The sequence below is a fragment of the Alosa sapidissima genome, chromosome 15 (assembly GCF_018492685.1).
Source record: "Alosa sapidissima isolate fAloSap1 chromosome 15, fAloSap1.pri, whole genome shotgun sequence".
Lineage (NCBI taxonomy): Eukaryota > Metazoa > Chordata > Actinopteri > Clupeiformes > Clupeidae > Alosa > Alosa sapidissima.
This window is the reverse complement of record NC_055971.1, coordinates 21,842,882-21,844,495: the sequence shown is the minus strand read 5'-3', so window position 1 is coordinate 21,844,495 and position 1,614 is coordinate 21,842,882.

Here is a 1,614-nt window from a genome sequence, read left to right as displayed (position 1 = left end):
GGGATCAGGTAGCAGTGCACATTCCTGATGAACACGGGGTCTTTTTATATATCATTATCTGACAGGATGACAGCGAGAAATATATGACTCACTCTGAAGAGAAAGAGAGAAAAAAGAGACAGAATAGAGAAAAGAAAGAGAAAGAGAGAGAGAGGAAAAAACACTGTGAGAGCAGTGAGTTCAGACAACACAGAGCAATGGGACCACAAAGCCAAGTGAGCCTCCGATGCATATACAGAGCAATCAAACAGCACCGCTCCACTGAGCTTCACACATCGCCTTTGTTTGACAACCTGTGCACTGACCGCATCCTATCAGTGTGTGTGTGTGTATGTGTGTGTGTGTGAAGGGGGGTGGGTATAGTCATTTGACTGTGAGGCCGCACATCTGTTCACCCCCACACCACCACCCCCAACACAACCCCCCGCCCCAGCCCCCTTCTACCAACCGGGTGGTCAGATGCGAGTTGATTGACAGCCTCCCTCTCCTCTCACCCACCGGAGAGTGTTTCCTGATTGGATGAGCGTGTCGGCGTCCAAGGGCGATGGGAACCCCTCCAGATGAGGTCACGCTAATTTGTGATCCCCCATCCATTTTGTTATGTTTATCACTCATCCACTCGCTCTCCCCTGTGCTCTGCCTTGCATCCTAGTCCAAGGAGACTGAAGTGTGTGTGTGTGTGTGTGTGTGTGTGTGTGTGTGTGTGTGTGTGTGTGTTTGTGTGTGTGTGTGTGTGTCTGTGTTGGGGGGGAGTTGATTTTTGGGGAGTGAAGAAAGAGGCCAGAATTACAAGGGGCTTTGAGGAAACATCTGGGAGTGATTAGTCATTTCATATTTTCTCGATGTTGGCGTTGGATTGGTAATCCCCACCACTCCTCTTTTCCTCTCAGCTGTATGGCTTGGCGTGTTTTCACTCAGCCAAACAACAGCCTCGTGCCATCCTTTATGCACAACGCCAGAGCAGAATATGTCCATTTCATTTAGCATGACAGACATAGCAATTGGAATGTGTGCTGTCCCTGAACATGCAACACATCTCGTCACCACATCCAGGGAAAAGAATCTGCTTCACTTTCCTCTCTATGTGCTCTGTCCATTTTTCTCTTGGTTCATTTGCTTTCTGTTCATTTTTATGTGAGCTTTATGAACGCCCTTCTAAGGATAGGAGGAGGGGGGGGGGGGGTTGGCACAATCAGTGGACCATGTCATTGTCATGGTAGATGTTTTTCTTTTCATACTTGTGTTTCCTCTCCTTTGAGAGGCAAATCTCCTCCTCCCTCCCCGAATGGCTCCTTTTGGCCAAGCGTTCGCTGCCGTTGCTTGCTCGGTGAGGAAGCTTACGGTAATCCGTTTAATTTCCTCTGAACAAAGCTCATTTGATCGTCCTGCACTGGCTTGTGTGTGGTATTAAGTCTTCTTCATTTTCATTAATGTTGGAGCCACGGCCGCGGGAATCTCATTTTAATTTGACATTTCGGCATCTGTTTTCAATTTTCCCCCCAGAGAGAGAAGGACAGAGAGAGAGGGAGAAAGAGAGAGAGAGAGAGAGAGAAGAAAAAACCTCTGAGGGAGGAGGAGTTTTTATCCACGGTGACTTGGAGAGCAGACCCCTAC